Here is a 25044-nt window from a genome sequence, read left to right as displayed (position 1 = left end):
AGATGCTTCTCCTGTGTTCTACTGTGCTGCTTGTATTGTCCCCACATACCGCAGCACGCGACAAGGGCTGGCAGACCATAAATGTAACAGTTTCAGAGAGAAATGCGACCAATGTGACGATCTCGCGTTATATCGATTCGATGGTGAATGACGAAACACGGACATTTTCTAAGGTTTTTACTACATATTAACACTTTTCACATTTTCTCGTGTTACGTGGCTGCCAGTCCTCGGTTCATGCAAAATCTTAAGGTCCTCGGTCATGTCCAAGGTGCCAAACCGACCAAAAATTCAATAATCGATAACTAAAACTATAAATGTAGCTCTTCGTACTGGGCGATTGCATCAACTTAGATGCTTCTCCTGTGTTCTACTGTGAGCTTGTGTTGTCCCCACATACCGCAGCACGCGACAAGGGCTGGCAGACCATAAATGTAACCGTTTCAGAGAGAAATGCGACCAATGTGACGATCTCGCGTTATATCGATTCGATGGTGAATGACGAAACACGGAGATTTTCTAAGGTTTTTACTACATATTAACACTTTTCACATTTTCTCGTGTTACGTGGCTGCCAGTCCTCGGTTCATGCAAAATCTTAAGGTCCTCGGTCATGTCCAAGGCACCAAACCGACCAATAATTCAATAATCGATAACTAAAACTATAAATGTAGCTCTTCTTACTGGGCGATTGCATCAACTTAGATGCTTCTCCTGTGTTCTACTGTGCTGCTTGTATTGTCCCCACATACCGCAGCACGCGACAAGGGCTGGCAGACCATAAATGTGACCGTTTCAGAGAGAAATGCGACCAATGTGACGATCTAGCGTTATATCGATTCGATGGTGAATGACTAAACACGGAGATTTTCTAAGGTTTTTACTACATATTAACACTTTTCACATTTTCTCGTGTTACGTGGGTACCAGTCCTCGGTTCATGCAAAATCTTAAGGTCCTCGGTCATGTCCAAGGCACCAAACCGACCAATAATTCAATAATCCATAACTAAAACTATAAATGTAGCTCTTCTTGCTGGGTGATTGCATCAACTTAGATGCTTCTCCTGTGTTGTACTGTGCTGCTTGTATTGTCCCCACATACCGCAGCACGCGACAAGGGCTGGCAGACCATAAATGTAACCGTATCAGAGAGAAATGCGACCAATGTGACGATCTCGCGTTATATCGATTCGATGGTGAATGACGAAACACGGAGATTTTCTAAGGTTTTTACTACATATTAACACTTTTCACATTTTCTCGTGTTACGTGACTGCCAGTCCTCGGTTCATGCAACATCTTAAGGTCCTCGGTCATGTCCAAGGCACCAAACCGAACAATAATTCAATAATCGATAACAAAAACTATAAATGTAGCTCTTCTTACTGGGCGATTGCATCAACTTAGATGCTTCTCCTGTGTTCTACTGTGCTGCTTGTATTGTCCCCACATAACCCAGCACGCGACAAGGGCTGGCAGACCATAAATGTGACCGTTTCAGAGAGAAATGCGACCAATGTGACGATCTCGCGTTATATCGATTCGATAGTGTATGACTAAACACGGAGAATTTCAAAGGTTTTTACTACATATTAACACTTTTCACATTTTCTCGTGTTACGTGGCTGCCAGTCCTCGGTTCATGCAAAATCTTAAGGTCCTCGGTCATGTCCAAGGCACCAAACCGACCAATAATTCAATAATCCATAACTAAAACTATAATTGTAGCTCTCCTTACTGGGTGATTGCATCAACTTAGATGCTTCTCCTGTGTTCTACTGTGCTGCTTGTATTGTCCCCACATACCGCAGCACGCGACAAGGGCTGGCAGACCATAAATGTAACCGTTTCAGAGAGAAATGCGACCAATGTGACGATCTCGCGTTATATCGATTCGATGGTGAATGACGAAACACGGAGATTTTCTAAGGTTTTTACTACATATTAACACTTTTCACATTTTCTCGTGTTACGTGGCTGCCAGTCCTCGGTTCATGCAACACCTTAAGGTCCTCGGTCATGTCCAAGGCACCAAACCGACCAATAATTCAATAATCGATAACAAAAACTATAAATGTAGCTCTTCTTACTGGGCGATTGCATCAACTTAGATGCTTCTCCTTTGTTCTACTGTGCTGCTTGTATTGTCCCCACATACCGCAGCACGCGACAAGGGCTGGCAGACCATAAATGTAACCGTTTCAGAGAGAAATGCGACCAATGTGACGATCTCGCGTTATATCGATTCCATGGTGAATGACGAAACACGGAGATTTTCTAAGGTTTTTACTACATATTAACACTTTTCACATTTTCTCGTGTTACGTGGCTGCCAGTCCTCGGTTCATGCAAAATCTTAAGGTCCTCGGTCATGTCCAAGGCACCAAACCGACCAATAATTCAATAATCGATAACTAAAACTATAATTGTAGCTCTTCTTACTGGGCGATTGCATCAACTTAGATGCTTCTCCTGTGTTCTACTGTGCTGCTTGTATTGTCCCCACATACCGCAGCACGCGACAAGGGCTGGCAGACCATAAATGTAACCGTTTCAGAGAGAAATGCGACCAATGTGACGATCTCGCGTTATATCGATTCGATGGTGAATGACGAAACACGGAGATTTTCTAAGGTTTTTACTACATATTAACACTTTTCACATTTTCTCGTGTTACGTGGCTGCCAGTCCTCGGTTCATGCAAAATCTTAAGGTCCTCGGTCATGTCCAAGGCACCAAACCGACCAATAATTCAATAATCGATAACTAAAACTATAAATGTAGCTCTTCTTACTGGGCGATTGCATCAGCTTAGATGATTCTCCTGTGTTCTACTGTGCTGCTTGTATTGTCCCCACATAACCCAGCACGCGACAAGGGCTGGCAGACCATAAATGTGACCGTTTCAGAGAGAAATGCGACCAATGTGACGATCTCGCGTTATATCGATTCGATAGTGAATGACGAAACACGGAGATTTTCTAAGGTTTTTACTACATATTAACACTTTTCACATTTTCTCGTGTTACGTGGGTACCAGTCCTCGGTTAATGCAAAATCTTAAGGTCCTCGGTCATGTCCAAGGCACCAAACCGACCAATAATTCAATAATCGATAACTAAAACTATAAATGTAGCTCTTCTTACTGGGTGATTGCATCAACTTAGATGCTTCTCCTGTGTTCTACTGTGCTGCTTGTATTGTCCCCACATACCGCAGCACGCGACAAGGGCTGGCAGACCATAAATGTAACCGTTTCAGAGAGAAAAGCGACCAATGTGACGATCTCGCGTTATATCGATTCGATGGTGAATGACGAAACACGGAGATTTTCTAAGGTTTTTACTACATATTAACACTTTTCACATTTTCTCGTGTTACGTGGCTGCCAGTCCTCGGTTCATGCAACATCTTAAGGTCCTCGGTCATGTCAAAGGCACCAAACCGACCAATAATTCAATAATCGATAACAAAAACTATAAATGTAGCTCTTCTTACTGGGCGATGCATCAACTTAGATGCTTCTCCTTTGTTCTACTGTGCTGCTTGTATTGTCCCCACATACCGCAGCACGCGACAAGGGCTGGCAGACCATAAATGTAACCGTTTCAGAGAGAAATGCGACCAATGTGACGATCTCGCGTTATATCGATTCGATGGTGAATGACGAAACACGGAGATTTTCTAAGGTTTTTACTACATATTAACACTTTTCACATTTTCTCGTGTTACGTGGCTGCCAGTCCTCGGTTCATGCAACATCTTAAGGTCCTAGGTCATGTCCAAGGCACCAAACCGACCAATAATTCAATAATCGATAACTGAAACTATAAATGTAGCTCTTCTTACTGGGCGATTGCATCAACTTAGATGCTTCTCCTGTGTTCTACTGTGCTGCTTGTATTGTCCCCACATACCGCAGCACGCGACAAGGGCTGGCAGACCATAAATGTAACCGTTTCAGAGAGAAATGCGACCAATGTGACGATCTCGCGTTATATCGATTCGATGGTGAATGACGAAACACGGAGATTTTCTAAGGTTTTTACTACATATTAACACTTTTCACATTTTCTCGTGTTACGTGGCTGCCAGTCCTCGGTTCATGTAAAATCTTAAGGTCCTCGGTCATGTCCTAGGCACCAAACCGACCAATAATTCAATAATCGATAACTAAAACTATAAATGTAGCTCTTCTTACTGGGCGATTGCATCAACTTAGATGCTTCTCCTGTGTTCTACTGTGCTGCTTGTATTGTCCCCACATACCGCAGCACGCGACAAGGGCTGGCAGACCATAAATGTAACCGTTTCAGGGAGAAATGCGACCAATGTGACGATCTCGCGTTATATCGATTCGATGGTGAATGACGAAACACGGAGATTTTCTAAGGTTTTTACTACATATTAACACTTTTCACATTTTCTCGTGTTACGTGGCTGCCAGTCCTCGGTTCATGCAAAATCTTAAGGTCCTAGGTCATGTCCAAGGCACCAAACCGACCAATAATTCAATAATCGATAACTAAAACTATAAATGTAGCTCTTCTTACTGGGCGATTGCATCAACTTAGCTGCTTCTCCTGTGTTCTACTGTGCTGCTTGTATTGTCCCCACATACCGCAGCACGCGACAAGGGCTGGCAGACCATAAATGTAACCGTTTCAGAGAGAAATGCGACCAATGTGACGATCTCGCGTTATATCGATTCGATGGTGAATGACGAAACACGGAGATTTTCTAAGGTTTTTACTACATATTAACACTTTTCACATTTTCTCGTGTTACGTGGCTGCCAGTCCTCGGTTCATGCAAAATCTTAAGGTCCTCGGTCATGTCCAAGGCACCAAACCGACCAATAATTCAATAATCCATAACTAAAACTATAAATGTAGCTCTTCTTACTGGGCGATTGCATCAACTTAGATGCTTCTCCTGTGTTCTACTGTGCTGCTTGTATTGTCCCCACATACCGCAGCACGCGACAAGGGCTGGCAGACCATAAATGTAACCGTTTCAGAGGGAAATGCGACCAATGTGACGATCTCGCGTTATATCGATTCGATGGTGAATGACGAAACACGGAGATTTTCTAAGGTTTTTACTACATATTAACACATTTCACATTTTCTCGTGTTACGTGGCTGCCAGTCCTCGGTTCATGCAACATCTTAAGGTCCTAGGTCATGTCCAAGGCACCAAACCGACCAATAATTCAATAATCGATAACTGAAACTATAAATGTAGCTCTTCTTACTGGGCGATTGCATCAACTTAGATGCTTCTCCTGTGTTCTACTGTGCTGCTTGTATTGTCCCCACATAACCCAGCACGCGACAAGGGCTGGCAGACCATAAATGTAACCGTTTCAGAGAGAAATGCGACCAATGTGACGATCTCGCGTTATATCGATTCGATGGTGAATGACGAAACACGGAGATTTTCTAAGGTTTTTACTACATATTAACACTTTTCACATTTTCTCGTGTTACGTGGCTGCCAGTCATCGGTTCATGCAAAATCTTAAGGTCCTCGGTCATGTCCAAGGCACCAAACCGACCAATAATTCAATAATCGATAACTAAAACTATAAATGTAGCTCTTCTTACTGGGCGATTGCATTAACTTAGATTCTTCTCCTGTGTTCTACTGTGAGCTTGTATTGTCCCCACATACCGCAGCACGCGACAAGGGCTGGCAGACCATAAATGTAACCGTTTCAGAGAGAAATGCGACCAATGTGACGATCTCGCGTCATATCGATTCGATGGTGAATGACGAAACACGGAGATTTTCTAAGGTTTTTACTACATATTAACACTTTTCACATTTTCTCGTGTTACGTGGCTGCCAGTCCTCGGTTCATGCAAAATCTTAAGGTCCTCGGTCATGTCCAAGGCACCAAACCGACCAATAATTCAGTAATCGATAACTAAAACTATAAATGTAGCTCTTCTTACTGGGCGATTGCATCAACTTAGATGCTTCTCCTGTGTTCTACTGTGCTGCTTGTATTGTCCCCACATACCGCAGCACGCGACAAGGGCTGGCAGACCATAAATGTAACCGTTTCAGAGAGAAATGCGACCAATGTGACGATCTCGCGTTATATCGATTCGATGGTGAATGACGAAACACGGAGATTTTCTAAGGTTTTTACTACATATTAACACTTTTCACATTTTCTCGTGTTACGTGGCTGCCAGTCCTCGGTTCATGCAAATTCTTAAGGTCCTAGGTCATGTCCAAGGCACCAAACCGACCAATAATTCAATATTCGATAACTAAAACTATAAATGTAGCTCTTCTTACTGGGCGATTGCATCAACTTAGAAGCTTCTCCTGTGTTCTACTGTGCTGCTTGTATTGTCCCCACATAACCCAGCACGCGACAAGGGCTGGCAGACCATAAATGTAACCGTTTCAGAGAGAAATGCGACCAATGTGACGATCTCGCGTTATATCGATTCGATGGTGAATGACGAAACACGGAGATTTTCTAAGGTTTTTACTACATATTAACACTTTTCACATTTTCTCGTGTTACGTGGCTGCCAGTCCTCGGTTCATGCAAAATCTTAAGGTCCTCGGTCATGTCCAAGGCACCAAACCGACCAATAATTCAATAATCGATAACTAAAACTATAAATGTAGCTCTTCTTACTGGGCGATTGCATCAACTTAGATGCTTCTCCTGTGTTCTACTGTGCTGCTTGTATTGTCCCCACATACCGCAGCACGCGACAAGGGCTGGCAGACCATAAATGTAACCGTTTCAGAGAGAAATTCGACCAACGTGACGATCTCGCGTTATATCGATTCGATGGTGAATGACGAAACACGGAGATTTTCTAAGGTTTTTACTACATATTAACACTTTTCACATTTTCTCGTGTTACGTGGCTGCCAGTCCTCGGTTCATGGAACATCTTAAGGTCCTAGGTCATGTCCAAGGCACCAAACCGACCAATAATTCAATAATCGATAACTAAAACTATAAATGTAGCTCTTCTTACTGGGCGATTGCATCAACTTAGATGCTTCTCCTGTGTTCTACTGTGCTGCTTGTATTGTCCCCACATACCGCAGCACGCGACAAGGGCTGGCAGACCATAAATGTAACCGTTTCAGAGAGAAATGCGACCAATGTGACGATCTCGCGTTATATCGATTCGATGGTGAATGACGAAACACGGAGATTTTCTAAGGTTTTTACTACATATTAACACTTTTCACATTTTCTCGTGTTACGTGGCTGCCAGTCCTCGGTTCATGCAAAATCTTAAGGTCCTCGGTCATGTCCTAGGCACCAAACCGACCAATAATTCAATAATCGATAACTAAAACTATAAATGTAGCTCTTCTTACTGGGCGATTGCATCAACTTAGATGCTTCTCCTGTGTTCTACTGTGCTGCTTGTATTGTCCCCACATACCGCAGCACGGGACAAGGGCTGGCAGACCATAAATGTAACCGTTTCAGAGAGAAATGCGACCAATGTGACGATCTCGCGTTATATCGATTCGATGGTGAATGACGAAACACGGAGATTTTCTAAGGTTTTTACTACATATTAACACTTTTCACATTTTCTCGTGTTACGTGGCTGCCAGTCCTCGGTTCATGCAAAATCTTAAGGTCCTCGGTCATGTCCAAGGCACCAAACCGACCAATAATTCAATAATCGATAACTAAAACTATAAATGTAGCTCTTCTTACTGGGCGATTGCATCAACTTAGATGCTTCTCCTGTGTTCTACTGTGCTGCTTGTATTGTCCCCACATACCGCAGCACGGGACAAGGGCTGGCAGACCATAAATGTAACCGTTTCAGAGAGAAATGCGACCAATGTGACGATCTCGCGTTATATCGATTCGATGGTGAATGACGAAACACGGAGATTTTCTAAGGTTTTTACTACATATTAACACTTTTCACATTTTCTCGTGTTACGTGGCTGCCAGTCCTCGGTTCATGCAAAATCTTAAGGTCCTCGGTCATGTCCTAGGCACCAAACCGACCAATAATTCAATAATCGATAACTAAAACTATAAATGTAGCTTTTCTTACTGGGCGATTGCATCAACTTAGATGCTTCTCCTGTGTTCTACTGTGCTGCTTGTATTGTCCCCACATACCGCAGCACGCGACAAGGGCTGGCAGACCATAAATGTAACCGTTTCAGAGAGAAATGCGACCATTGTGACGATCTCGCGTTATATCGATTCGATGGTGAATGACGAAACACGGAGATTTTCTAAGGTTTTTACTACATATTAACACTTTTCACATTTTCTCGTGTTACGTGGCTGCCAGTCCTCGGTTCATGCAAAATCTTAAGGTGCTAGGTAATGTCCAAGGCACCAAACCGACCAATAATTCAATAATCGATAACTAAAACTATAAATGTAGCTCTTCTTACTGGGCGATTGCATCAACTTAGAAGCTTCTCCTGTGTTCTACTGTGCTGCTTGTATTGTCCCCACATAACCCAGCACGCGACAAGGGCTGGCAGACCATAAATGTAACCGTTTCAGAGAGAAATGCGACCAATGTGACGATCTCGCGTTATATCGATTCGATGGTGAATGACGAAACACGGAGATTTTCTAAGGTTTTTACTACATATTAACACTTTTCACTTTTTCTCGTGTTACGTGGCTGCCAGACCTCGGTTCATGCAAAATCTTAAGGTCCTTGGTCATGTCCAAGGCACCAAACCGACCAATAATTCAATAATCGATAACTAAAACTATAAATGTAGCTCTTCTTACTGGGCGATTGCATCAACTTAGATGCTTCTCCTGTGTTCTACTGTGCTGCTTGTATTGTCCCCACATACCGCAGCACGCGACAAGGGCTGGCAGACCATAAATGTAACCGTTTCAGAGAGAAATGCGACCAATGTGACGATCTCGAGTTATATCGATTCGATGGTGAATGACGAAACACGGAGATTTTCTAAGGTTTTTACTACATATTAACACTTTTCACATTTTCTCGTGTTACGTGGCTGCCAGTCCTCGGTTCATGCAAAATCTTAAGGACCTCGGTCATGTCCAAGGCACCAAACCGACCAATAATTCAATAATCGATAACTAAAACTATAAATGTAGCTCTTCTTACTGGGCGATTGCATCAACTTAGCTGCTTCTCCTGTGTTCTACTGTGCTGCTTGTATTGTCCCCACATACCGCAGCACGCGACAAGGGCTGGCAGACCATAAATGTAACCGTTTCAGAGAGAAATGCGACCAATGTGACGATCTCGCGTTATATCGATTCGATGGTGAATGACGAAACACGGAGATTTTCTAAGGTTTTTACTACATATTAACACTTTTCACATTTTCTCGTGTTACGTGGCTGCCAGTCCGCGGTTCATGCAAAATCTTAAGGTCCTCGGTCATGTCCAAGGCACCAAACCGACCAATAATTCAATAATCGATAACTAAACCTATAAATGTAGCTCTTCTTACTGGGCGATTGCATCAACTTAGCTGCTTCTCCTGTGTTCTACTGTGCTGCTTGTATTGTCCCCACATACCGCAGCACGCGACAAGGGCTTTCAGACCATAAATGTAACCGTTTCAGAGAGAAATGCGACCAATGTGACGATCTCGCGTTATATCGATTCGATGGTGAATGACGAAACACGGAGATTTTCTAAGGTTTTTACTACATATTAACACTTTTCACATTTTCTCGTGTTACGTGGCTGCCAGTCCTCGGTTCATTCAAAATCTTAAGGTCCTCGGTCATGTCCAAGGCACCAAACCGACCAATAATTCAATAATCGATAACTAAAACTATAAATGTAGCTCTTCTTACTGGGCGATTGCATCAACTTAGATGCTTCTCCTGTGTTCTACTGTGCTGCTTGTATTGTCCCCACATACCGCAGCACGCGACAAGGGCTGGCAGACCATAAATGTAACCGTTTCAGAGAGAAATGCGACCAATGTGACGATCTCGCGTTATATCGATTCGATGGTGAATGACGAAACACGGAGATTTTCTAAGGTTTTTACTACATATTAACACTTTTCACATTTTCTCGTGTTACGTGGCTGCCAGTCCTCGGTTCATGCAAAATCTTAAGGTCCTCGGTCATGTCCAAGGCACCAAACCGACCAATAATTCAATAATCGATAACAAAAACTATAAATGTAGCTCTTCTTACTGGGCGATTGCATCAACTTAGATGCTTCTCCTTTGTTCTACTGTGCTGCTTGTATTGTCCCCACATACCGCAGCACGCGACAAGGGCTGGCAGACCATAAATGTAACCGTTTCAGAGAGAAATGCGACCAATGTGACGATCTCGCGTTATATCGATTCGATGGTGAATGACGAAACACGGAGATTTTCTAAGGTTTTTACTACATATTAACACTTTTCACATTTTCTCGTGTTACGTGGCTGCCAGTCCTCGGTTCATGCAACATCTTAAGGTCCTAGGTCATGTCCAAGGCACCAAACCGACCAATAATTCAATAATCGATAACTGAAACTATAAATGTAGCTCTTCTTACTGGGCGATTGCATCAACTTAGATGCTTCTCCTGTGTTCTACTGTGCTGCTTGTATTGTCCCCACATACCGCAGCACGCGACAAGGGCTGGCAGACCATAAATGTAACCGTTTCAGAGAGAAATGCGACCAATGTGACGATCTCGCGTTATATCGATTCGATGGTGAATGACGAAACACGGAGATTTTCTAAGGTTTTTACTACATATTAACACTTTTCACATTTTCTCGTGTTACGTGGCTGCCAGTCCTCGGTTCATGCAAAATCTTAAGGTCCTCGGTCATGTCCTAGGCACCAAACCGACCAATAATTCAATAATCGATAACTAAAACTATAAATGTAGCTCTTCTTACTGGGCGATTGCATCAACTTAGATGCTTCTCCTGTGTTCTACTGTGCTGCTTGTATTGTCCCCACATACCGCAGCACGCGACAAGGGCTGGCAGACCATAAATGTAACCGTTTCAGAGAGAAATGCGACCAATGTGACGATCTCGCGTTATATCGATTCGATGGTGAATGACGTAACACGGAGATTTTCTAAGGTTTTTACTACATATTAACACTTTTCACATTTTCTCGTGTTACGTGGCTGCCAGTCCTCGGTTCATGCAAAATCTTAAGGTCCTAGGTCATGTCCAAGGCACCAAACCGACCAATAATTCAATAATCGATAACTAAAACTATAAATGTAGCTCTTCTTACTGGGCGATTGCATCAACTTAGCTGCTTCCCCTGTGTTCTACTGTGCTGCTTGTATTGTCCCCACATACCGCAGCACGCGACAAGGGCTGGCAGACCATAAATGTAACCGTTTCAGAGAGAAATGCGACCAATGTGACGATCTCGCGTTATATCGATTCGATGGTGAATGACGAAACACGGAGATTTTCTAAGGTTTTTACTACATATTAACACTTTTCACATTTTCTCGTGTTACGTGGCTGCCAGTCCTCGGTTCATGCAAAATCTTAAGGTCCTCGGTCATGTCCAAGGCACCAAACCGACCAATAATTCAATAATCCATAACTAAAACTATAAATGTAGCTCTTCTTACTGGGCGATTGCATCAACTTAGATGCTTCTCCTGTGTTCTACTGTGCTGCTTGTATTGTCCCCACATACCGCAGCACGCGACAAGGGCTGGCAGACCATAAATGTAACCGTTTCAGAGGGAAATGCGACCAATGTGACGATCTCGCGTTATATCGATTCGATGGTGAATGACGAAACACGGAGATTTTCTAAGGTTTTTGCTACATATTAACACTTTTCACATTTTCTCGTGTTACGTGGCTGCCAGTCCTCGGTTCATGCAACATCTTAAGGTCCTAGGTCATGTCCAAGGCACCAAACCGACCAATAATTCAATAATCGATAACTGAAACTATAAATGTAGCTCTTCTTACTGGGCGATTGCATCAACTTAGATGCTTCTCCTGTGTTCTACTGTGCTGCTTGTATTGTCCCCACATAACCCAGCACGCGACAAGGGCTGGCAGACCATAAATGTAACCGTTTCAGAGAGAAATGCGACCAATGTGACGATCTCGCGTTATATCGATTCGATGGTGAATGACGAAACACGGACATTTTCTAAGGTTTTTACTACATATTAACACTTTTCACATTTTCTCGTGTTACGTGGCTGCCAGTCCTCGGTTCATGCAAAATCTTAAGGTCCTCGGTCATGTCCAAGGCACCAAACCGACCAATAATTCAGTAATCGATAACTAAAACTATAAATGTAGCTCTTCTTACTGGGCGATTGCATCAACTTAGATGCTTCTCCTGTGTTCTACTGTGCTGCTTGTATTGTCCCCACATACCGCAGCACGCGACAAGGGCTGGCAGACCATAAATGTAACCGTTTCAGAGAGAAATGCGACCAATGTGACGATCTCGCGTTATATCGATTCGATGGTGAATGACGAAACACGGTGATTTTCTAAGGTTTTTACTACATATTAACACTTTTCACATTTTCTCGTGTTACGTGGCTGCCAGTCCTCGGTTCATGCAAATTCTTAAGGTCCTAGGTCATGTCCAAGGCACCAAACCGACCAATAATTCAATATTCGATAACTAAAACTATAAATGTAGCTCTTCTTACTGGGCGATTGCATCAACTTAGAAGCTTCTCCTGTGTTCTACTGTGCTGCTTGTATTGTCCCCACATAACCCAGCACGCGACAAGGGCTGGCAGACCATAAATGTAACCGTTTCAGAGAGAAATGCGACCAATGTGACGATCTCGCGTTATATCGATTCGATGGTGAATGACGAAACACGGAGATTTTCTAAGGTTTTTACTACATATTAACACTTTTCACATTTTCTCGTGTTACGTGGCTGCCAGTCCTCGGTTCATGCAAAATCTTAAGGTCCTCGGTCATGTCCAAGGCACCAAACCGACCAATAATTCAATAATCGATAACTAAAACTATAAATGTAGCTCTTCTTACTGGGCGATTGCATCAACTTAGATGCTTCTCCTGTGTTCTACTGTGCTGCTTGTATTGTCCCCACATACCGCAGCACGCGACAAGTTCTGGCAGACCATAAATGTAACCGTTTCAGAGAGAAATGCGACCAACGTGACGATCTCGCGTTATATCGATTCGATGGTGAATGACGAAACACGGAGATTTTCTAAGGTTTTTACTACATATTAACACTTTTCACATTTTCTCGTGTTACGTGGCTGCCAGTCCTCGGTTCATGCAACATCTTAAGGTCCTAGATCATGTCCAAGGCACCAAACCGACCAATAATTCAATAATCGATAACTGAAACTATAAATGTAGCTCTTCTTACTGGGCGATTGCATCAACTTAGATGCTTCTCCTGTGTTCTACTGTGCTGCTTGTATTGTCCCCACATACCGCAGCACGCGACAAGGGCTGGCAGACCATAAATGTAACCGTTTCAGAGAGAAATGCGACCAATGTGACGATCTCGCGTTATATCGATTCGATGGTGAATGACGAAACACGGAGATTTTCTAAGGTTTTTACTACATATTAACACTTTTCACATTTTCTCGTGTTACGTGGCTGCCAGTCCTCGGTTCATGCAAAATCTTAAGGTCCTCGGTCATGTCCAAGGCACCAAACCGACCAATAATTCAATATTCGATAACTAAAACTATAAATGTAGCTCTTCTTACTGGGCGATTGCATCAACTTAGAAGCTTCTCCTGTGTTCTACTGTGCTGCTTGTATTGTCCCCACATAACCCAGCACGCGACAAGGGCTGGCAGACCATAAATGTAACCGTTTCAGAGAGAAATGCGACCAATGTGACGATCTCGCGTTATATCGATTCGATGGTGAATGACGAAACACGGAGATTTTCTAAGGTTTTTACTACATATTAACACTTTTCACATTTTCTCGTGTTACGTGGCTGCCAGTCCTCGGTTCATGCAAAATCTTAAGGTCCTCGGTCATGTCCAAGGCACCAAACCGACCAATAATTCAATAATCGATAACTAAAACTATAAATGTAGCTCTTCTTACTGGGCGATTGCATCAACTTAGATGCTTCTCCTGTGTTCTACTGTGCTGCTTGTATTGTCCCCACATACCGCAGCACGCGACAAGTTCTGGCAGACCATAAATGTAACCGTTTCAGAGAGAAATGCGACCAACGTGACGATCTCGCGTTATATCGATTCGATGGTGAATGACGAAACACGGAGATTTTCTAAGGTTTTTACTACATATTAACACTTTTCACATTTTCTCGTGTTACGTGGCTGCCAGTCCTCGGTTCATGCAACATCTTAAGGTCCTAGATCATGTCCAAGGCACCAAACCGACCAATAATTCAATAATCGATAACTGAAACTATAAATGTAGCTCTTCTTACTGGGCGATTGCATCAACTTAGATGCTTCTCCTGTGTTCTACTGTGCTGCTTGTATTGTCCCCACATACCGCAGCACGCGACAAGGGCTGGCAGACCATAAATGTAACCGTTTCAGAGAGAAATGCGACCAATGTGACGATCTCGCGTTATATCGATTCGATGGTGAATGACGAAACACGGAGATTTTCTAAGGTTTTTACTACATATTAACACTTTTCACATTTTCTCGTGTTACGTGGCTGCCAGTCCTCGGTTCATGCAAAATCTTAAGGTCCTCGGTCATGTCCAAGGCACCAAACCGACCAATAATTCAACAATCGATAACTAAAACTATAAATGTAGCTCTTCTTACTGGGCGATTGCATCAACTTAGATGCTTCTCCTGTGTTCTACTGTGCTGCTTGTATTGTCCCCACATACCGCAGCACGCGACAAGGGCTGGCAGACCATAAATGTAACCGTTTCAGAGAGAAATGCGACCAATGTGACGATCTCGCGTTATATCGATTCGATGGTGAATGACGAAACACGGATATTTTCTAAGGTTTTTACTACATATTAACACTTTTCACATTTTCTCGTGTTACGTGGCTGCCAGTCCTCGGTTAATGCAAAATCTTAAGGTCCTAGGTAATGTCCAAGGCACCAAACCGACCAATAATTCAATAATCGATAACTAAAACTATAAATGTAGCTCTTCTTACTGGGCGATTGCATCAACTTAGAAGCTTCTCCTGTGTTCTACTGTGCTGCTTGTATTGTCCCCACATAACCCAGCACGCGACAAGGGCTGGCAGTCCATAAATGTAACCGTTTCAGAGAGAAATGCGACCAATGTGACGATCTCGCGTTATATCGATTCGATGGTGAATGACGAAACACGGAGATTTTCTAAGGTTTTTACTACATATTAACACTTTTCACTTTTTCTCGTGTTACGTGGCTGCCAGGCCTCGGTTCATGCAAACTCTTAAGGTCCTTGGTCATGTCCAAGGCACCAAACCGACCAATAATTCAATAATCGATAACTAAAACTATAAATGTAGCTCTTCTTACTGGGCGATTGCATCAACTTAGCTGCTTCTCCTGTGTTCTACTGTGCTGCTTGTATTGTCCCCACATACCGCAGCACGCGACAAGGGCTGGCAGACCATAAATGTAACCGTTTCAGAGAGAAATGCGACCAATGTGACGATCTCGCGTTATATCGATTCGATGGTGAATGACGAAACACGGAGATTTTCTAAGGTTTTTACTACATATTAACACTTTTCACATTTTCTCGTGTTACGTGGCTGCCAGTCCTCGGTTCATGCAAAATCTTAAGGTCCTCGGTCATGTCCAAGGCACCAAACCGACCAATAATTCAATAATCGATAACTAAACCTATAAATGTACCTCTTCTTACTGGGCGATTGCATCAACTTAGCTGCTTCTCCTGTGTTCTACTGTGCTGCTTGTATTGTCCCCACATACCGCAGCACGCGACAAGGGCTTTCAGACCATAAATGTAACCGTTTCAGAGAGAAATGCGACCAATGTGACGATCTCGCGTTATATCGATTCGATGGTGAATGACGAAACACGGAGATTTTCTAAGGTTTTTACTACATATTAACACTTTTCACATTTTCTCGTGTTACGTGGCTGCCAGTCCTCGGTTCATGCAAAATCTTAAGGTCCTCGGTCATGTCCAAGGCACCAAACCGACCAATAATTCAATAATCGATAACTAAAACTATAAATGTAGCTCTTCTTACTGGGCGATTGCATCAACTTAGATGCTTCTCCTGTGTTCTACTGTGCTGCTTGTATTGTCCCCACATACCGCAGCACGCGACAAGGGCTGGCAGACCATAAATGTAACCGTTTCAGTGAGAAATGCGACCAATGTGACGATCTCGCGTTATATCGATTCGATGGTGAATGACGAAACACGGAGATTTTCTAAGGTTTTTACTACATATTAACACTTTTCACATTTTCTCGTGTTACGTGGCTGCCAGTCCTCGGTTCATGCAACATCTTAAGGTCCTCGGTCATGTCCAAGGCACCAAACCGACCAATAATTCAATAATCGATAACTGAAACTATAAATGTAGCTCTTCTTACTGGGCGATTGCATCAACTTAGATGCTTCACCTGTGTTCTACTGTGCTGCTTGTATTGTCCCCACATACCGCAGCACGCGACAAGGGCTGGCAGACCATAAATGTAACCGTTTCAGAGAGAAATGCGACCAATGTGACGATCTCGCGTTATATCGATTCGATGGTGAATGACGAAACACGGAGATTTTCTAAGGTTTTTACTACATATTAACACTTTTCACATTTTCTCGTGTTACGTAGCTGCCAGTCCTCGGTTCATGCAAAATCTTAAGGTCCTAGGTCATGTCCAAGGCACCAAACCGACCAATAATTCAATAATCGATAACTAAAACTATAAATGTAGCTCTTCTTACTGGGCGATTGCATCAACTTAGCTGCTTCTCCTGTGTTCTACTGTGCTGCTTGTATTGTCCCCACATACCGCAGCACGCGACAAGGGCTGGCAGACCATAAATGTAACCATTTCAGAGAGAAATGCGACCAATGTGACGATCTCGCGTTATATCGATTCGATGGTGAATGACGAAACACGGAGATTTTCTAAGGTTTTTACTACATATTAACACTTTTCACATTTTCTCGTGTTACGTGGCTGCCAGTCCTCGGTTCATGCAAAATCTTAAGGTCCTCGGTCATGTCCAAGGCACCAAACCGACCAATAATTCAATAATCGATAACTAAAACTATAAATGTAGCTCTTCTTACTGGGCGATTGCATCAACTTAGATGCTTCTCCTGTGTTCTACTGTGCTGCTTGTATTGTCCCCACATACCGCAGCACGCGACAAGGGCTGGCAGACCATAAATGTAACCGTTTCAGTGAGAAATGCGACCAATGTGACGATCTCGCGTTATATCGATTCGATGGTGAATGACGAAACACGGAGATTTTCTAGGGTTTTTACTACATATTAACACTTTTCACATTTTCTCGTGTTACGTGGCTACCAGTCCTCGGTTCATGCAACATCTTAAGGTCCTAGGTCATGTCCAAGGCACCAAACCGACCAATAATTCAATAATCGATAACTGAAACTATAAATGTAGCTCTTCTTACTGGGCGATTGCATCAACTTAGATGCTTCTCCTGTGTTCTACTGTGCTGCTTGTATTGTCCCCACATACCGCAGCACGCGACAAGGGCTGGCAGACCGTAAATGTAACCGTTTCAGAGAGAAATGCGACCAATGTGACGATCTCGCGTTATATCGATTCGATGGTGAATGACGAAACACGGAGATTTTCTAAGGTTTTTACTACATATTAACACTTTTCACATTTTCTCGTGTTACGTGGCTGCCAGTCCTCGGTTCATGCAACATCTTAAGGTCCTAGGTCATGTCCAAGGCACCAAACCGACCAATAATTCAATAATCGATAACTGAAACTATAAATGTAGCTCTTCTTACTGGGCGATTGCATCAACTTAGATGCTTCACCTGTGTTCTACTGTGCTGCTTGTATTGTCCCCACATAACCCAGCACGCGACAAGGGCTGGCAGACCATAAATGTAACCGTTTCAGAGAGAAATGCGACCAATGTGACGATCTCGCGTTATATCGATTCGATGGTGAATGACGAAACACGGAGATTTTCTAAGGTTTTTACTACATATTAACACTTTTCACATTTTCTCGTGTTACGTGGCTGCCAGTCCTCGGTTCATGCAAAATCTTAAGGTCCTCGGTCATGTCCAAGGCACCAAACCGACCAATAATTCAACAATCGATAACTAAAACTATAAATGTAGCCCTTCTTACTGGGCGATTGCATCAACTTAGATGCTTCTCCTGTGTTCTACTGTGCTGCTTGTATTGTCCCCACATACCGCAGCACGCGACAAGGGCTGGCAGACCATAAATGTAACCGTTTCAGAGAGAAATGCGACCAATGTGACGATCTCGCGTTATATCGATTCGATGGTGAATGACGAAACACGGAGATTTTCTAAGGTTTTTACTACATATTAACACTTTTCACATTTTCTCGTGTTACGTGGCTGCCAGTCCTCGGTTCATGCAAAATCTTAGGGTCCTCGGTCATGTCCTAGGCACCAAACCGACCAATAATTCAATAATCGATAACTAAAACTATAAATGTAGCTCTTCTTACTGGGCGATTGCATCAACTTAGATGCTTCACCTGTGTTCTACTGTGCTGCTTGTATTGTCCCCACATACCGCAGCACGCGACAAGGGCTGGCAGACCATAAATGTAACCGTTTCAGAGAGAAATGCGACCAATGTGACGATCTCGCGTTATATCGATTCGATGGTGAATGACGAAACATGGAGATTTTCTAAGGTTTTTACTACATATTAACACTTTTCACATTTTCTCGTGTTACGTAGCTGCCAGTCCTCGGTTCATGCAAAATCTTAAGGTCCTAGGTCATGTCCAAGGCACCAAACCGACCAATAATTCAATAATCGATAACTAAAACTATAAATGTAGCTCTTCTTACTGGGCGATTGCATCAACTTAGCTGCTTCTCCTGTGTTCTACTGTGCTGCTTGTATTGTCCCCACATACCGCAGCACGCGACAAGGGCTGGCAGACCATAAATGTAACCATTTCAGAGAGAAATGCGACCAATGTGACGATCTCGCGTTATATCGATTCGATGGTGAATGACGAAACACGGAGATTTTCTAAGGTTTTTACTACATATTAACACTTTTCACATTTTCTCGTGTTACGTGGCTGCCAGTCCTCGGTTCATGCAAAATCTTAAGGTCCTCGGTCATGTCCAAGGCACCAAACCGACCAATAATTCAATAATCGATAACTAAAACTATAAATGTAGCTCTTCTTACTGGGCGATTGCATCAACTTAGATGCTTCTCCTGTGTTCTACTGTGCTGCTTGTATTGTCCCCACATACCGCAGCACGCGACAAGGGCTGGCAGACCATAAATGTAACCGTTTCAGTGAGAAATGCGACCAATGTGACGATCTCGCGTTATATCGATTCGATGGTGAATGACGAAACACGGACATTTTCTAAGGTTTTTACTACATATTAACACTTTTCACATTTTCTCGTGTTACGTGGCTGCCAGTCCTCGGTTCATGCAACATCTTAAGGTCCTAGGTCATGTCCAAGGCACCAAACCGACCAATAATTCAATAATCGATAACTGAAACTATAAATGTAGCTCTTCTTACTGGGCGATTGCATCAACTTAGATGCTTCTCCTGTGTTCTACTGTGCTGCTTGTATTGTCCCCACATAACCCAGCACGCGACAAGGGCTGGCAGACCATAAATGTAACCGTTTCAGAGAGAAATGCGACCAATGTGACGATCTCGCGTTATATCGATTCGATGGTGAATGACGAAACACGGAGATTTTCTAAGGTTTTTACTACATATTAACACTTTTCACATTTTCTCGTGTTACGTGGCTGCCAGTCCTCGGTTCATGCAAATTCTTAAGGTCCTAGGTCATGTCCAAGGCACCAAACCGACCAATAATTCAATATTCGATAACTAAAACTATAAATGTAGCTCTTCTTACTGGGCGATTGCATCAACTTAGAAGCTTCTCCTGTGTTCTACTGTGCTGCTTGTATTGTCCCCACATAACCCAGCACGCGACAAGGGCTGGCAGACCATAAATGTAACCGTTTCAGAGAGAAATGCGACCAATGTGACGATCTCGCGTTATATCGATTCGATGGTGAATGACGAAACACGGAGATTTTCTAAGGTTTTTACTACATATTAACACTTTTCACATTTTCTCGTGTTACGTGGCTGCCAGTCCTCGGTTCATGCAAAATCTTAAGGTCCTAGGTCATGTCCAAGGCACCAAACCGACCAATAATTCAATAATCGATAACTAAAACTATAAATGTAGCTCCTCTTACTGGGCGATTGCATCAACTTAGATGCTTCTCCTGTGTTCTACTGTGCTGCTTGTATTGTCCCCACATAACCCAGCACGCGACAAGGGCTGGCAGACCATAAATGTAACCGTTTCAGAGAGAAATGCGACCAATGTGACGATCTTGCGTTGTATCGGCTCGATGGTGAATGACGAAACACGGAGATTTTCTAAGGTTTTTACTACATATTAACACTTTTCACATTTTCTCGTGTTACGTGGCTGCCAGTCCTCGGTTCATGCAAAATCTTAAGGTCCTAGGTCATGTCCAAGGTACCAAACCGGCCAATAATTCAATAATCGATAACTAAAACTATAAATGTAGCTCTTCTTACTGGGCGATTGCATCAACTTAGATGCTTCTCCTGTGTTCTACTGTGCTGCTTGTATTGTCCCCACATACCGCACCACGCGACAAGGGCTGGCAGACCATAAATGTAACAGTTTCAGAGAGAAATGCGACCAATGTGACGATCTCGCGTTATATCGATTCGATGGTGAATGACGAAACACGGAGATTTTCTAAGGTTTTTACTACATATTAACACTTTTCACATTTTCTCGTTTTATGTGGCTGCCAGTCCTCGGTTCATGCACAGTCTTAAGGTCCTCGGTCATGTCCAAGGCACCAAACCGACCAATAATTCAATAATCGATAACTAAAACTATAAATGTAGCTCTTCTTACTGGGCGATTGCATCAACTTAGATGCTTCTCCTGTGTTCTACTGTGCTGCTTGTATTGTCCCCACATACCGCAGCACGCGACAAGGGGTGGCAGACCATAAATGTAACCGTTTCAGTGAGAAATGCGACCAATGTGACGATCTCGCGTTATATCGATTCGATGGTGAATGACGAAACACGGAGATTTTCTAAGGTTTTTACTACATATTAATACTTTTCACATTTTCTCGTGTTACGTGGCTGCATGTCCTCGGTTCATGCAAAATCTTAAGGTCCTCGGTCATGTCCAAGGCACCAAACCGACCAATAATTCAATAATCGATAACTAAAACTATAAATGTAGCTCTTCTTACTGGGCGATTGCATCAACTTAGATGCTTCTCCTGTGTTCTACTGTGCTGCTTGTATTGTCCCCACATACCGCAGCACGCGACAAGGGCTGGCAGACCATAAATGTAACCGTTTCAGTGAGAAATGCGACCAATGTGACGATCTCGCGTTATATCGATTCGATGGTGAATGACGAAACACGGAGATTTTCTAAGGTTTTTACTACATATTAACACTTTTCACATTTTCTCGTGTTACGTGGCTGCCAGTCCTCGGTTCATGCAACATCTTAAGGTCCTAGGTCATGTCCAAGGCACCAAACCGACCAATAATTCAATAATCGATAACTGAAACTATAAATGTAGCTCTTCTTACTGGGCGATTGCATCAACTTAGATGCTTCTCCTGTGTTCTACTGTGCTGCTTGTATTGTCCCCACATAACCCAGCACGCGACAAGGGCTGGCAGACCATAAATGTAACCGTTTCAGAGAGAAATGCGACCAATGTGACGATCTCGCGTTATATCGATTCGATGGTGAATGACGAAACACGGAGATTTTCTAAGGTTTTTACTACATATTAACACTTTTCACATTTTCTCGTGTTACGTGGCTGCCAGTCCTCGGTTCATGCAAATTCTTAAGGTCCTAGGTCATGTCCAAGGCACCAAACCGACCAATAATTCAATATTCGATAACTAAAACTATAAATGTAGCTCTTCTTACTGGGCGATTGCATCAACTTAGAAGCTTCTCCTGTGTTCTACTGTGCTGCTTGTATTGTCCCCACATAACCCAGCACGCGACAAGGGCTGGCAGACCATAAATGTAACCGTTTCAGAGAGAAATGCGACCAATGTGACGATCTCGCGTTATATCGATTCGATGGTGAATGACGAAACACGGAGATTTTCTAAGGTTTTTACTACATATTAACACTTTTCACATTTTCTCGTGTTACGTGGCTGCCAGTCCTCGGTTCATGCAAAATCTTAAGGTCCTAGGTCATGTCCAAGGCACCAAACCGACCAATAATTCAATAATCGATAACTAAAACTATAAATGTAGCTCTTCTTACTGGGCGATTGCATCAACTTAGATGCTTCTCCTGTGTTCTACTGTGCTGCTTGTATTGTCCCCACATAACCCAGTACGCGACAAGGGCTGGCAGACCATAAATGTAACCGTTTCAGAGAGAAATGCGACCAATGTGACGATCTTGCGTTGTATCGGCTCGATGGTGAATGACGAAACACGGAGATTTTCTAAGGTTTTTACTACATATTAACACTTTTCACATTTTCTCGTGTTACGTGGCTGCCAGTCCTCGGTTCATGCAAAATCTTAAGGTCCTAGGTCATGTCCAAGGTACCAAACCGGCCAATAATTCAATAATCGATAACTAAAACTATAAATGTAGCTCTTCTTACTGGGCGATTGCATCAACTTAGATGCTTCTCCTGTGTTCTACTGTGCTGCTTGTATTGTCCCCACATACCGCACCACGCGACAAGGGCTGGCAGACCATAAATGTAACAGTTTCAGAGAGAAATGCGACCAATGTGACGATCTCGCGTTATATCGATTCGATGGTGAATGACGAAACACGGAGATTTTCTAAGGTTTTTACTACATATTAACACTTTTCACATTTTCTCGTTTTATGTGGCTGCCAGTCCTCGGTTCATGCACAGTCTTAAGGTCCTCGGTCATGTCCAAGGCACCAAACCGACCAATAATTCAATAATCGATAACTAAAACTATAAATGTAGCTCTTCTTACTGGGCGATTGCATCAACTTAGATGCTTCTCCTGTGTTCTACTGTGCTGCTTGTATTGTCCCCACATACCGCAGCACGCGACAAGGGGTGGCAGACCATAAATGTAACCGTTTCAGTGAGAAATGCGACCAATGTGACGATCTCGCGTTATATCGATTCGATGGTGAATGACGAAACACGGAGATTTTCTAAGGTTTTTACTACATATTAACACTTTTCACATTTTCTCGTGTTACGTGGCTGCCAGTCCTCGGTTCATGCAAAATCTTAAGGTCCTCGGTCATGTCCAAGGCACCAAACCGACCAATAATTCAATAATCGATAACTAAAACTATAAATGTAGCTCTTCTTACTGGGCGATTGCATCAACTTAGATGCTTCTCCTGTGTTCTACTGTGCTGCTTGTATTGTCCCCACATACCGCAGCACGCGACAAGGGCTGGCAGACCATAAATGTAACCGTTTCAGTGAGAAATGCGACCAATGTGACGATCTCGCGTTATATCGATTCGATGGTGAATGACGAAACACGGAGATTTTCTAAGGTTTTTACTACATATTAACACTTTTCACATTTTCTCGTGTTACGTGGCTGCCAGTCCTCGGTTCATGCAACATCTTAAGGTCCTAGGTCATGTCCAAGGCACCAAACCGACCAATAATTCAATAATCGATAACTGAAACTATAAATGTAGCTCTTCTTACTGGGCGATTGCATCAACTTAGATGCTTCTCCTGTGTTCTACTGTGCTGCTTGTATTGTCCCCACATAACCCAGCACGCGACAAGGGCTGGCAGACCATAAATGTAACCGTTTCAGAGAGAAATGCGACCAATGTGACGATCTCGCGTTATATCGATTCGATGGTGAATGACGAAACACGGAGATTTTCTAAGGTTTTTACTACATATTAACACTTTTCACATTTTCTCGTGTTACGTGGCTGCCAGTCCTCGGTTCATGCAAATTCTTAAGGTCCTAGGTCATGTCCAAGGCACCAAACCGACCAATAATTCAATATTCGATAACTAAAACTATAAATGTAGCTCTTCTTACTGGGCGATTGCATCAACTTAGAAGCTTCTCCTGTGTTCTACTGTGCTGCTTGTATTGTCCCCACATAACCCAGCACGCGACAAGGGCTGGCAGACCATAAATGTAACCGTTTCAGAGAGAAATGCGACCAATGTGACGATCTCGCGTTATATCGATTCGATGGTGAATGACGAAACACGGAGATTTTCTAAGGTTTTTACTACATATTAACACTTTTCACATTTTCTCGTGTTACGTGGCTGCCAGTCCTCGGTTCATGCAAAATCTTAAGGTCCTAGGTCATGTCCAAGGCACAAAACCGACCAATAATTCAATAATCGATAACTAAAACTATAAATGTAGCTCTTCTTACTGGGCGATTGCATCAACTTAGATGCTTCTCCTGTGTTCTACTGTGCTGCTTGTATTGTCCCCACATAACCCAGCACGCGACAAGGGCTGGCAGACCATAAATGTAACCGTTTCAGAGAGAAATGCGACCAATGTGACGATCTTGCGTTGTATCGGCTCGATGGTGAATGACGAAACACGGAGATTTTCTAAGGTTTTTACTACATATTAACACTTTTCACATTTTCTCGTGTTACGTGGCTGCCAGTCCTCGGTTCATGCAAAATCTTAAGGTCCTAGGTCATGTCCAAGGTACCAAACCGACCAATAATTCAATAATCGATAACTAAAACTATAAATGTAGCTCTTCTTACTGGGCGATTGCATCAACTTAGATGCTTCTCCTGTGTTCTACTGTGCTGCTTGTATTGTCCCCACATACCGCAGC

Source organism: Schistocerca nitens, chromosome 12 (assembly GCF_023898315.1).
Source record: "Schistocerca nitens isolate TAMUIC-IGC-003100 chromosome 12, iqSchNite1.1, whole genome shotgun sequence".
Lineage (NCBI taxonomy): Eukaryota > Metazoa > Arthropoda > Insecta > Orthoptera > Acrididae > Schistocerca > Schistocerca nitens.
The sequence above is the reverse complement of the archived record's forward strand: the minus strand, read 5'-3'. Positions refer to the sequence as shown.